Genomic DNA, 14,042 nt, shown 5'->3' with positions numbered 1-14,042 from the left:
AATGATGAAGCTTCCTGTATCTTTCTTCTTGTTCGGCATGTTCTTTTGCACTCTCCTCTAACTTCCTTTTGTTGGTCAACAAGTCTTTCAAGAATTTTGCATACTTAGGCATTTGGGCCAATGCCTCAACAAAAGGAATATTAATGTGGAGTCGTTTGAACAAACTCAGGAACTTCTTATACTGTTCATCCCCTTGGTCATTCTTCAATCTAGAGGGATAAGGGATTCTTCGCTTCAAAGGTGGGGGTGCCACCTCCTTCTCTTTGCTTGCTCCCTTCTCAACCTCTATAACCTCGAGTGCGTGTTCATTTGGCTTCTCACTCGAAAACTTACCCTCAACCTCACGACCACTTCTCAAAGTGATCGCCTTCACATGCTCTCTAGGGTTGGTCTCGGTATTACTTGGTAAGCTTCCATGTGGCCTTTCTGATAGAGACTTCGCAATCTGCCCCACTTAATTTTCAAGATTATGCAAAGAGGTGGTATGGTTGCGAAGTGTAGGCTCAACTGATTGAAATCTTGTATCTAACGATTGCACAAACCTAGTTAAGGCCTTCTCCAAATCATTCATTCGGGTCTCCAAACATGAAACTCTGTTTTCCATGTTTGGGGCTTGCTATTGTTGTAGGAAACCCGGTGGCCCAATGGACTTTTGTGGACCTTGGTTGCTCCACGAGAAATTGGGATGACTCTTCCAGCCCAGATTGTAAGTACTGTTGTATAGGTTTCCTTGATTCCTCATGCCATTACCCACAAAATCGACATTCTCAACCGAAAATGAATCACCAATAGATATCGGCCAATCGGAGGGAGCATGTCCTCCAGCACACCCGGTGCAAGTAGTCATGGCCGCTACTCTGTTCGAAGTTAGAAGATCTAACTTCTTACTTAATGATTCCACTTGAGCCACCAACGAAGTCACTGCATCTATCTCATGGAGACCGGCCACCTTTTTCTTCTCCCTAGCATTCCACCAGTAGCGTTTAAACCCATTTCTTCAATTAATTGACGAGCCTCACCGAGGGTCTTACTACCTAAGGTACCTCCTGCTGCCGCATCCAAGAGTTGCTTTGTACTCGGATTCAGACCGTTGTAAAAGGTCTGAACAATCATCCATTCCGAGAATCCGTGTTGCAGGCACTTTCTCAGGAGCTCCTTCAACCTTTCCCACGTCTCAAATGGAGACTCCAATTCCAATTGTACAAAGGATGAGATCTCATTACTAAGCTTTGCAGATTTTCTGAGAGAGAAATAATGGCCAAGAAAAGCTTCTACCATCTCCTCCCATGTGGTAATTGATGCTCTAGATAATGAGTGTAGCCACTGTTTCGCTCTCCCTTTCAAGGAAAATGGGAAGGCTCTCAACTTGATGGCATCATCCGTTACCCTATTTATCTTCAGTATATCACACACCACGAGAAAGTTCTCTATATGACTGTTTGGATCCTCATCGGCCAAACCATTGAACTGTGCGGATTGCTGCAACATGTGGATGAATGCCGGCTTCAGCTCGAAGTTCTGAACTATAATCGGGGGGCGCACAATGCTCGATTTTGCCCCCAATACAGAAGGTCTGGCATAATCGGATAATGTCCGCTGCTGCTCATTCTGTTCTGCCATGTTTTCAGATTCTTCTACTTCCAAATCAGCTAGATTAGACTGTTCTTACACAGGTTCTTTCCCTTTTTTTCTCAATGTACGTTCAAGCTCGGGATCTCCTTCAATCAGTATGAAGGGGTTCCCTCGGGTTATAACCTGGAGCTCTCCCAAAAAGAAAGAAAAAGAAATCAGAACGATGATAGAATAAGAAAATATGAAATATAATAAATAAATGAATAGCTAAGAAAACAAAGTGCAAAGTATGTCTGAATGCCTACTCCCCGGCAATGGCGCCAAAAACTTGACACGTCCGTATATGCGTGTAAACCGCAAGTGCACGGGTGTCGAAGTAATAATCCCAGATGAGTGGCTATCGTATCCACATAGAGTAGGGAATAAAGACACTTAAGTTGTTTCTTAACTAATGTAGAAGATGAATAGTGATATGTGTGACAAAATATGAAATAACAAAAATAAAAACAACAAGATAGAGAGCACAAGTAAAGGAGAAGGTAAGGCAATCGATAAAGATGGGGTACCCGGATATTGATCCGCCTAGGATAATCGTTTCAAGTGCAAGAACCCTCTATTATACTTCCTAATTGATGCATCAATGAGCTGTGGAAATCCTTAATTACATGATCCCAAATCTAAGGTCAACCATGCCTAACTCTATACATGTCCCGGAGGAAAGATTGAATAACCTCTCAACCTCTCACTCGTATAGAATTGCAATGAGCTCTAGGGATTCCAAGTGATAAACCCTATTCCTATGTATAGACTTAATCCTTTGGTTCAGGTGAAAGATCTTTAGCCACAATTAAGCCCTATATGCTAAAATCACTTCAACGCTTCACTCCGTTACACTCGCAACTAAGCCCCAGGGGAAGGTCATCCCTTATCCCATTCACTCTACTATGGCCGCAAAGAACTCTTGGAACATGGAGGTAGGATAGATCACACCGGAGGGGAAAGGGGATGCTCCGCTACCTCTCGACTCACCCTCTCAACCCTGGCCTCTCTAATCTAGCTTTGTCTAACTCTCATGGTGTGTCACTCACTCACAAGAGTTACCAACAAGAACTCCCAACCCTAGTGTCACTCTACGAGAGTATTCATGCAATCAAACATACAAGATTGGAACTCACAATAAACATCAATTAATTGAAAGCATAATAAAGAGGTTCAATGAAATGAATACATCCTAGGGTTCACAAATACCCAAGTACACACTAGAGGTTTAGCTCTCCATGGTGCTAGATATAATTAATGAAATCGAATGTAAAAACAAAGCATCCATAGAAAACCCCCTTGTTAGTCGTGGAGATGGTCTTGTGGAGAGTCCTCTACTCGTCGCAAGGGTCCCTTTGTCCGGCCTAGGATACACCTCGCAGGATCGGTGCCGATGAAAGCTCTCCCAATAACCTTCTTCCAAACGGCGTGCAATGTCGGAGCCATATAACTTCTCCAAAGCCCTAGCCAATACCTCTCAAAACACTAGCCACTGCCCTCTCTCAGGTTGGAGAAAAGATGGAGAAAAGAATGCTGAAATCGGCTTTTAAAGGGCTGGAATCGGGATTCCACAAGCCCGTGTGAGCGCCCCTGTGGATTTTTCACACGGACATGTGGAATTTCCACACGCCCATGTGGATTCTCTGTTTTCCTGTTTTCTCGGCCGGCTGTGAACAGTGCTGGTAAAATATTCTTGCTACAGCTTTATCTATAGTGCCCTACTACAGTACCGGCCCGAAATACTCCCGAATCCATGCTTTCATCGAGTTAATGCAAACGGGCACACGTTTACATCGTGGATCGCTTTTCTTCTTCAATAACGGACATGTTGGTGAAGATCTTGTTCTATATGCACAAGTCGGAATGCTTGAATGTGACTGCCCTTGTGCCCCTCCAAATAGTTGTGCTAACTAGAATACGAGGAGTTTGGCACACATTCCCGCATCTCGAACCCAACCTATGTCTTCGCGTTTGAACCTTAGCAAGATTTCCTCCAAATTGGTGCATTACGACCCACATTGGCTTCTTTCTCTCATATTCGTTCTCACAACCCTACTTGCATGAAAGTAACATAAATACACACATATTAGCATTAAAACCCGAGAAAAGTAATGCTCAACACAAGGAAAGAACACTTCGTATTCTTATCGCATAAGCACTTATAAGTTATCTTGGTGGTGAGTCTCATCCACTATTCCATCAAGAGGTTCTTCTTCATCTAGTAGTTCAGACAATTCATCCCTTATCCAGGTGTCCTCCAAAGCATAACACGTATCATAAGAATCCATAGAGTGGCGTATGGCATCTCGTAACTTAAACACAACTTCTTCATCGCCCACTCTCAAACCATTCAACCATCTTTGGCATCAATCAAGGCTTATGAGGTTGCCAAAAATGGTCGCCCAAGGATCCAGGGAACTTTAGCCTTGTCATCCAAATTTAGAATGAGAAAATCTACCGGAAAGATGAATCGGTCCACCTTTATCAAAATGTCTTCAATTATGCCCATTGGGTGGCGAACAGACCGATTGGCGAGTTGCAAAGTCATCTTTATCGGTTTAAGCTCACCAAGCCCCAACTTTTGAAAATTCTTGTAGTGCATCAAATTAATGCTTGCCCAAGATAGGCAAGTGCCTACTCATCTATCACTTCCCCAATTGTAAACGGGATGATTAAACCTCCTAGATCTTTTTCCTTCTTGGGGAATTTGTTGGAGATGATGGCTAAGCATTCTCGCTCAAAGTAATAGTAGCTACCTCCTCTAGCTTCCTCTTGTTATTCAACAACTCCTTGAGGAATTTTGCATAGCGAGGTATTTGAGCAAGGACCTTAACAAATGGGACATTAATTTGTAAGGTTTTAAACATCTCAAGAAACTTTTCGAACAGCTCTTCATGTTGATCTTTCTTCACTTTAGCCGGATATGGTAACTTGGGTTGGAAATCAGGAATCCTGGTCTTGTCCTTATTCTTCCCCTTTTCATGCTCTTCAACATCCAAATCAAGAGGTTTATCTGCCTTTTCTATCTTGATTTACAACAAGTGTTTTTTAGTGTCTTGAACTATTGGGACCCCAAAGATTTACCACTTCTTAATGTAACCACCTTGAGGGATTCCCGTGGATTAACCATTGTATTGCTTGGAAGTGATCCTTGCAGATGTTCAACAAGTGTGTTGGTAATTTGTGCCACTTGGTATTCCAAATTTTGTAGGGACACTTCCTAGTTCCTTAACAATTCTTCAATCCCCGTAAGATAGACATCATTAGCTTGAATATACCTTGCTAACAAGAATTCAATGCTCGACCCCTTCCCTTCTTGAAGGTTGAGGTTGTAATGGCCTGACTTGTCCTTGTGGTCGTTGCCCTGGTTGACTCGAGGAGAAATTTGGGTGCTTTCTCCACCCCAGATTATAGGTACCACTGTAGGGATTATTTTGAAACCTATTGTTTTGACCCACGTAATCAACCTGTTTCATGCTAGCATTACCATCAGATGGAGGACAGCTCTGTCCTACTTGGTTTTCCCAAACCTCATAGCTCATCACTGGGCTTTGTGTTTGTACTTGCATTGTGTCAACCTCTTCAAAATGGCTTCCGCTTGAGTCGCTAATGTGGTTAGAGCATCGACCTCATATATCCCAACGGCCTTGACTGGCTTCATTCAAAACTCCATTGGTACCCATTGGAGGCCATGTCATCAATCAAAGTGTGGGCTACAGTCGGCTGTTTGTTGCACAAAGAATAACCGACCGCTGCATCCAACATTTGCTTCATCACCACATTCAACCCAATATAAAAAATTCATATTTGCATCCAGTCAACAATCTCATGCTGAGGACATTTCTTAAAAACTCCTTGTACCGTTCCCATATATCATATAAAGTTTCAGATTCCATCTATCTAAAATGGCGAAATATCACTCCTCAACTTCGTATTTTTTGCTGTAAGGAAATAGCGAGTTAGGAATTTCTTGGCCAATTATGTCTAAGTAGTGATCGACCATTGTGACAAGGAACATAGCCATTGCTTGTCCCTTCCTAGCACTAAGAAAGGAGAAAATCGTAGGTGAACTGTATCCTCAAATACGTTGTTTGCCTTGAAAGTATCACAAATCTCCAAAAAACTCACTACATGAGCATATAGGTCTTTATCTTGAAACCCATCAAATTGGCACATCTGTTATACCATACAAACGATACTATACCCCGTTTCTTGCATGTTTGGCCTTGCATACTCTGAAATATTGCGAGGATTTTCGGCCATGCCTTCTTCCTAATTAACCTCAATACTTATCTCCACCGACCCTACGTCTCTAAGATTCACTTGTCTTAAACATCTATCCAGATTTCTTTCAATGGCAGGATCAGGGCTTGTACGTAGAGAAGAACTTCCTCGAGTCGTATAAGAGTACCTGCAGAGCAAGTTAACAAAAACAAAAATTAAAATCAAAGGAGAAATCAAAGAATGTGATATATACAAAAATAAAGAAAAATGGCTAGATTACTAAAAATATAAACTTTCTTAAGAGTTGTTAGTCCCCAGCAACGACACCAAAAACTTGATACACCCTTTGCATAATCACAAGTGTACGGGTCGTATAAGTAATAAACTGTACCGAATGGGTCAGGTAGTCGAATCCTTAGGGATCGAAACTTGCTTGACTTCTAATATATAGCTAACTCAAGAGATTGGTTGAAAACTAGTTCAAAGTAATTAAAGAAATGTCGAAAAAAGAAATAAAATAGTGACAGGGTTTGGGTTGAAAAGATAGCAATGGAAAGGACAGTGCCCCAGATTAATCCTTTGACAAATGCATTGACTAGGCAATTATTACATATACATTTCCTTTGGACCGTGGTGACCACCTACAAAGGGTTTGATAATGCACGACCTTACTCAAGGCTCGGAGCAGACTCAACCCCTTCCCTAATGTGTGTCCTAGCTAAATGGATGACTCGATCACCATCTAGACAACGGATGTATAACTAAGGTTAACATGCTTCTTAACTACAAGTGCAACTACGGGGAATATGTAAGACAAATCAGTGCTCACGCAGCTAGCTGCAACATACAACATCAAGGCAATTATCACAAAGATGAGAAACCAAGATAAACAAGAGGGAGACCACAAGTAAACTCAATAATCAAAGCAACTAAGTCAATATATCACAAGTCAAAGATCATAGTTCGGGGCAACAAAGGACGGTTAGCCTGGCAGTACTCTTGACCGTGCTCTTGTCGGGATGTCTTGGAACTCGTTGTCGGTGCGATTGTAACCCAACTTGAAAAATGCATGAGCGTAAGCACGCCCGTGCTTCCCGACCGTGTTTACTAAGCACGATGGTGTTAGGGGAAATGGAACCGTGCTTTTCAGTTTGCACAAATTCCAGTGAAGTGCACGGGCATAAGCAAACCTGTGCTTTTTGACCGCATTTTCAAGTACGAGTGAGCTTCCTTAGTTGGGCTAAAATTCTCTAATTCCTAAAAAATGCACTGTCTTAAGCATGGGCATGCTTCCCGACTGTGCTTGTCCTAAAAAGTGCATTCCAACTCCATTTCACGCTTGAATCCATCTCTATTCATCCCTTTCACTCCAAGACCTGATTATCTGCATCATTTAACAAATACACCCCAAGTAGCATCGATTTATAATAAAAGAATGCAAAAAAGATAAGTAATTCATGCAATAGGGCATATAAAAATGTCTATATAAAATGCACTCATTAGAAACTCTCAAAGCATGCCTCTAAAAGGCCCCTTTATGGTAGTAAGAAAGAAAAGAATAAAAAGAAGCAAGAAAAGGAATGTTACTTTTGTTACAAACCATACTATTTTAGAGTGATAGCCGACTTTTCAAGAAATCAAAGGTAAAGCACCAAGTGTTGGAGAAGGCAACTTAGTTATAGTTGTTACTGAAATCAACATGATTAATAAAGAATATACTTGGTGGGTGGACTATAGAGCTAGAAGGCATATGTGTAAAGGAAAATCTCTTTTCAAAACCATAGATGTCGCATTATAAAGATGGTAAACACATGGGACGTGCAACTAACGATAATGTACTTGGTATACGTAGTTTAGAACTTTTGTTCACATCTAGTAAGAAATTAACCCTAACTAATGTGTATTATGTACCAAAGTGAAGAAAAATCTTGTATCTTGTGGGTTGCTCAAAAAGTTTGTATTCAAACTTGTATTTAAGGGAGATAACTTTATCCTCTCAAAAGGGGGAATGTTTGCTGGGAAAGGTTATCTTTGTAACAAAATGTTCAAGTTGAATAGTAATAAGGATTAAGTTTATTTTTACATACTTGAGTCAAATGAATTTCTATGGCATAATAGACTTGAATATTTGTGCTTCAAAAGAACAAAATTCACCTATATAAGGTGGTAAAATGTATTATATTACTTCCACTAATGATTATTGTCACCCCCTGAACCTAGCCAGGCATGTGGCAATTGCCATGACAACAAAAAGTGGCCCCACAACGCCCCACCTCCTAGTCACCACAAGACTCAACACAAACCTGCTATCACAAACTTACTAAAGGAAGGAGAAAATCTCAACAATAAAAGCATAATAGGGTTCCCTTATACTAGGTACCCTAAATACAGAAAAACATCAACAACAGTACAAGTCAAGGTTTCCAAATACAACCAGAGAATATAGAAAACAAGAACCATACAAATACATCTCGTCTAATGGATCCATAGAGTTTACATGCCAACAGTAAACTAACCTAGACAAAGGGGAAAGATAGATCACTCTACTATTTGCCCAACACAACCAAATCAAACATCGCAGTCTGAGAAAAAAAGAAGAAGAAGAGTAGTAAGTAATAGACGTTACCCAATGAGTGGTGGCAACATAGACATAATAGAGTAATAAAGCATTATAAAATAGTGATTGCCACAACAATAATTGCATATATATATAAGAAGTTCCAGGAATTCAACCGACTAACAGTTAAAACACCAATTTTAACAAAAGTACATATAAGTAAAACTTCAACAAATTGAATACAATTCCAAATATAGACTGGCCTCAAACAATTCCCAAGCTAATCATGGTTGCGACTAGATATGGGACCATCAAGGTCTTTTTAAACTTTTTAAAATTCAAAAAGTTGCCTTCCTTGGTGTTGGCCATTGAGATCCCCGTGAGGTGACCCCGGGTTTCTCACATAAAGGAACCCCTATCAATGGTTCTACGCACCTCTTGACCAGGGTAAACTCAGGGTTGACCACGTTGCCTCCCATTAGGTCAGATAGTAGAACCCCCACTGTAGTGTCGGACAAAATCCATAGTCACCATCAAGACAAATACAACAATGAAAATATTTCCAATTCCCAACTCAAGTAATCCATCATACCATGATTAAATATGGAAATACACATCAAACCAAATTCCTCTTGCATGTAAATATATACACATACCAATATGCTTCTTTCAAGATAAGTACATATAAGTATTCTAGGTTTAACCATTCCAATAAATTCATTTTTGAAATATATCAATTGAAATATGATTTGCCATCATAAATATGTTATAAAACATATAAATAAATATGGTAATACTCTTGTTAAGTCTATGCAATTATGAAATATAACCACTCACAAAACCAGTAGTCTCGCCTCGAAAAGTGCTCATTGGTCGGCGATTTCCTTCCCCTTGGAGGATCTTTGCCACCTAAATGCAAGCAGGGAATCCAAGAACTAATGAACACAATAATGAAAACTAAAATGCATGCGAATGCAATGTTACATGCTGAACACGCAACATTAGGGTTTTAGGGCAAAATGATGTCATTTTGGACCCCAAACAACTACAAACTAGAGTAACACTAGTTCCAATGAAATCCAAGTAAGGAGGACTTCAATTTGGACCAAAGAAATATAAGAGAAGGTTGAAAATCGGGATTACTACAGTAAAATCTGCCCTAATACAAAGGTTTTCTCCCGATTGACATCATCTAACCAAGAAATTTCTTTACAAACATCTACCAAAATGAATAACAAGACAAATGGCTTCAATTTGTGCCTAAAATCATCCATACAACATCTATAATCTAAGATTTAGATATAGGTTTTTTAAAGAAGTGAAAAAATAATGAAATACATGAAAAATATGTGATAAAACTTGGATCAAAGCTCCTATCGTATTCAAGAGGAAGTGAGGAAGAGAATGGATGCTTTGATTTGCCGGATAATTCTAAGAAAATAAGCAAGGTTCGGCCGAATGAGAGAAAGAAGGAGAAGGGAAGTCATGTAAGCTTTTAACTTTATTCTGTCTTTTTTTTTAAATAAAGAATGCCTAATTTGTCCTCCTATTAAAAGAATAAAAGGAAAAGGGTCCAAATGACTTAATTGCCCCCAGTTTTGGTTGGTTTTCATACAGAAGCTACCGTGCAATCATGTAAGGTGCCACTAGTGCTAAATGACTATTTTTCCTCTAATGTATGTACAAAATCTAAAGAGGTCTCAGGTCTAAAATCAAGATAGGGTACAAGAATTATAGATTAAATTTCTTCTTACATGCTTCAGTCAAATGAATTTCTATGGCATAATAGACTTGGATATGTGTACTTCAAAAGGATGAATGAATTGTAAAGTTGGATTTAATTTCTTTGTGGAAAAAGGTAACAAGAAATGTGATACTTGTATGCTAAATAATATCACAAGAAATCCTTTTCCAAATGTTGAAAGGACCATAAATATATTAGAACTCAATCATTGTGATATAGGAAATCCACAAAATTCAAATACATAAGGTGGTAAAAAGTATTATATTACTCTCATTAATGATTATACTAGATTTTGTTATGTATTTTGATTGAGCTCTAAGAATGAAGCTTTTGAAAATTCAGAATTTATAAATCTAAAGTTGAGCTTCATTGTGAGACCTTTACCAACCGATTAAGGTTTGATAGGGTGGTGAATACTATGATCCTAAGTATTTTAAATCAAGTGGTATTATTTATGAAATAGCTACTCCATGTACCCCACAACAAAATGGTGTTGAGGAAAGGAACTTGGGTTTTAATTGCAATGGTTAATTTGATGCTAACAAAGGCCAGTTTAAATAATGGCTATTGGGGTAAAGTAATGATTACGACTAGCCATATTTGTAATCATGTTCATAATAAAAGGAGCAAAATTACCTCATATGAACTTTGAAACAAAAGAAAGCCAAACATTAACTATCTTAGAGTTTAGGGATGTAGAATAATTGTAAAAGTTCCAGGACCAAAAAGGAAAAAATTGGGTAATAAGGGACTTGAGTAAATATTTTTTTGATTATTCACACATTAACAAAGCATATAGGTTCATAATTATTGAACCTAATTACTTGATTTCAGTGAACACAATCTTTGAATCAAGAGATAATATTTTTAATGAAAATAGGTTCCAATATTTTCCTAAAGTTAGAAAAATAATACCTAAGTGGACTAAAACAAAGACCAAATGATCTTAGATAATCAACAAAATGACAATGAAATTGTTGAGTTTTCTAGAAGCAAAAGACAAAGAAAGCCAAAAAGCTTTGGTAATGATATATATAGTAGAAGGAACTAGAGAAGAAATTAGTAGTCAAATATCTTATTGCTTCAACATGGAATTGGATCTAAAGACTTTTGATGAGGCTATGAAGTCTCTTGATGCTTCATTTTGGGAAAGAGGCCATCAATGATAAAATGGACTCTATTATGGGCACCAATACTTGGGTATTAGTTGATCTTCCACCATGATTTAAAACTATTAGATGTAAATGGATTCTCAAAAATAAAATGAAGGTGGATGAAACAATAGATAGATTTAAGGCAAGGTTAGTAGATAAAGGCTTTACATAAAAGCATTGTATTGATTGTTTCAATACTTACTCACCGGTTGATAGAATAGCTTATAAGAGGGCTTATCACTCTTGCATCTACTAATAATTTTATAATTCAACAAATGGATGTCAAGACAACTTTCTTGAATGGAAAAGTAGACAAATAGGTATATATTGAACAACCAAAAGGGTTTATTCTACCCGGTTAAGAAAAGAAAGTATGCAAACTAATTAGGTCCTTATGTGGACTTAAGCAAGCACCAAAACAATGGCCTAAATATTTGATGAAGTTGTTATTGCTAATGGATATGAGAATAATAGATTGAATATATGTGTCATTCTTATATTTTGATGACATGTTAATTTTTTTGGTATAGATTTGAAACAGTTTAATGACGGCAATGAATTTTTATGAAGAAGCTTTAAAATGACAGATATTGGTGAGGCAAATGTCATCCTAAGTATAAAGATTGTAAGAGATCAAGAAAGTATAAAACTTTCTCAATCTCATTCCATTGAAAAAGTGCTTAAAAAGTTCAATCATTATGATTGTGCTACCTCTACTCCATTTGATCTTAGCATGAAGTTGAAAATTAATAATAGTGATTCAATTTCACAATTGGAATATTATAGGATAATTGAATGCATGATGTATGCAGCGACATGCACTAGACTTGATAAAACTTTTGCAGTAGGGACACTTAGTTGATATAGTTGTAATCCAAGTCACATGCATTGGCATGGAGTGAGAAGAGTTCTCAAATGCTTAAAGAAAACCATTGATTATGGCATTAACTATTGTGGATATCCTTCTGTTCTAAAGGGGCATAAAGGTGCATAAAGGTGCTAGTTAAATTTCTAAGAGTGAGGATCATTCCTCAACTAGTGGGTAGATTTTTGTGCTTCGATCGGTGCAGTTTTTTTGGGAACAAAGAAACAAACTTGTATTATGGACTTCATAATGGTTGTAGAATTTGTGGTATCAGCATCCATGCTAATGAAGAAGCAGATTGGTTGAGAGATATAATGTTTGATATCCCGTTAGTAACTAAACGAATTGTACTAGTCTGTATCCATTATGATAGTGAGGCTACTTTGACCAAGCCACATAGTCAAGTGTATAATAGAAAATCAAGGCCAATTGACCTTAGATATAGTTATTTGAGAGATTTGGTCTTTAAGGGTATAATTACAATAGATATTATATGTTTTGGTCAAAATTTAGCGGATCCTTTAACAGAAGGATTACAAATAAACCTGATTGAAAGAACTTCAAAAGGGATGAGACTCAAGTCTGCTCATTCTCATCACCAATGAGAGAACCTCAACTCTATACGTAGTATAGCGTTAAGTCTTGAGTTCAACGAGTTAAAGTACCTCATATGAAGTGATGGAAGCACTATGATAATATTAATTCATCCAATAGAGTAATAGTGTTTAGAAATCGCTATGACATTTAGGGTGAGCGAAAGCTCTTAATAGGCCTATAATCAAACTTTTGTTGTGAGGACCGAATGGCTAGGGTACTCTTGATTGGTCCAACCTATGTAAGTGTGAAGTGGTGCCACTTTAAGGGGTTAGGGACTTAACTCCAAATCACTCATGAAGATACGGGATACATGGCCTTCACGTGTTAACCCTATATCAAGAAAAAAAAGTTAAAATCAATAACTGTCTATTCTCATAATTGATGGAATCAATTAGGAGATAATTAGGAGTTATTGTAGGCTAAAATCGTGTGAAATTACCTTGTATAGTTGTTACATATAGCTATAGTAATTTCCTATTTTAGACTCCCTGTACACTACAAATATAGAGGTGATTACCTCATGAGAAGATATATGAAAAATCAGTTTCTTCAACTTGTCTCTTTTTTTCATCTCCAGTGTTTATCATTATCATTACAAACAAGAAAATGGTATTTATGATTTACATCAATTTTTTTCTCAACTCTATAATTATCTTTATTGGTTTAAATTAATGTCATTTCTTGTAGAAAACCCAAACAAAAGAAAATTATCAAACTCAAAATGACACACAAATTGAAAATTATACTCAAGAAAGTGTGGCAATGCCATTTATTTTTGTTACTTACATTCATTATAGTATCTCATAAAATATTTTTAATATATTGGAGCACAATTTTTCTTCTTATGTGAATTCAAATTCTTTTCCAAACTCGCTGAATATGCATGTTGATAATTTGACTTTGTAAAATGTTGGCATTAATACTTCTTCACAGGTTACCAAAAAACGAAGTGATTTAATCCATAAAATATCAAACACATGATTTAGAAGTATGAAATTTCATCAAATTTTATTTGGCAACTTGTATACTAATTTTCCCTGAACTTGATTTGATTTATTTGTAGCTAAGTGGGGTGTTACCTTATCAAATGATGACTAATAAAGTATAATAACTCAATTTTCAAGGTAAATTTCGTTTTATCTTATTTACTTAAGTAATTGCTATTCGCATCATTTATTAAAATAAATTTCATTTATAGTAGTGGACAATATAGGGATAAGGCCTAACCTCTAGAATAGATCAAGAAACTTTAGCAGTAAATTATAGTCTTGATAAATAAAAAAGAAAACT

At 37.4% G+C, this 14,042-nt stretch overlaps 2 non-coding genes across 2 annotated transcripts; both read left to right on the top strand.

The window, feature by feature from the left end:
- Positions 1-1,123: 1,123 nt before the first annotated feature.
- Positions 1,124-1,230, top strand: LOC120276634. Its single transcript, XR_005541344.1, has one exon. It is a non-coding gene; the product is annotated as a small nucleolar RNA R71 (small nucleolar RNA).
- Positions 1,231-5,434: 4,204 nt separating this feature from the next.
- LOC120276568 lies at positions 5,435-5,541 on the top strand. Its single transcript, XR_005541283.1, has one exon. It is a non-coding gene; the product is annotated as a small nucleolar RNA R71 (small nucleolar RNA).
- The last annotated feature ends 8,501 nt before the right edge of the window (positions 5,542-14,042 follow it).

This window comes from Dioscorea cayenensis, chromosome 14 (genome assembly GCF_009730915.1).
Source record: "Dioscorea cayenensis subsp. rotundata cultivar TDr96_F1 chromosome 14, TDr96_F1_v2_PseudoChromosome.rev07_lg8_w22 25.fasta, whole genome shotgun sequence".
NCBI lineage: Eukaryota > Viridiplantae > Streptophyta > Magnoliopsida > Dioscoreales > Dioscoreaceae > Dioscorea > Dioscorea cayenensis.
This window is presented reverse-complemented; position numbering and strand designations above follow the sequence as displayed.